Genomic DNA, 884 nt, shown 5'->3' with positions numbered 1-884 from the left:
CATTTCTTAGAGTGAATGGGACTCTAAGCTTGGTATTTTCCTGAATTACAAACATTTCTACAACACTGTCATGTAATGTTTTGGAGGAATTGGAAGCAGCTAGAAGGCAGAGTGGTAGCATTGCCATCTGTCAAACTCTGTTCATATATCAGCCCAGTTATTCTTGGATATTGTGATATTCCTAGAGTGGCCATAAAAAGTTAGCCCATCCCAGCCAGTGTGGTTCGTGGTTGAGCATCGACCTATATAAACCAGGAAGTCATGTTTTGATTCTGGGTCAGCACATATGCTTGGGTTGTGGGCTTGATACCCAGTGTGGGATATGCGGGAGGCAGCCAATCAATGATTCTCTCTCATCATTGTTTCTATCTCCCTCTCCCTTCCTCTCTGAAATCAATAAAAATATATATATTTTTTAAAGTTAGCCCAAAACAAAAAACATACAATCTTTATTTGTCAGATTCTGCTGCAAAAATCCTTTCTCCAGACTAATCTTTTCATATCATCCTTATTGGTACATGGTTGCATTTGCTGCTAGAATTCTTTTTTATTTTAGACTCTCAAATTTTCAACCTCTTTGGACCTAAGCATATTTTTTTTCATGATGTCCTGTGGTTGGTTAATGAGCCACTTATTGAACTGGGGGTTGATTTTTATTGATTTTATTTCATTTATTAGTGCCTACTATGTACAGATCACTGCGTTAGGTGCTCTGGGGTGTCCAAAGATGAAACATTCAGAAGAACTTAGAATACCGCAAGGAAAAGATGCTTACGAACAGTCATCAGTTGGATTTTGGCATCTGAAATAGAGTGTTTCTTTTCTCCCTAGTGACACTCAGGAAATGCTTGTCTCCTGCTGTTGATGAATAATTTCGGAGTACT

Source organism: Eptesicus fuscus, chromosome 14 (assembly GCF_027574615.1).
Source record: "Eptesicus fuscus isolate TK198812 chromosome 14, DD_ASM_mEF_20220401, whole genome shotgun sequence".
In the NCBI taxonomy this organism is placed as follows: domain Eukaryota; kingdom Metazoa; phylum Chordata; class Mammalia; order Chiroptera; family Vespertilionidae; genus Eptesicus; species Eptesicus fuscus.
The sequence above is the reverse complement of the archived record's forward strand: the minus strand, read 5'-3'. Positions refer to the sequence as shown.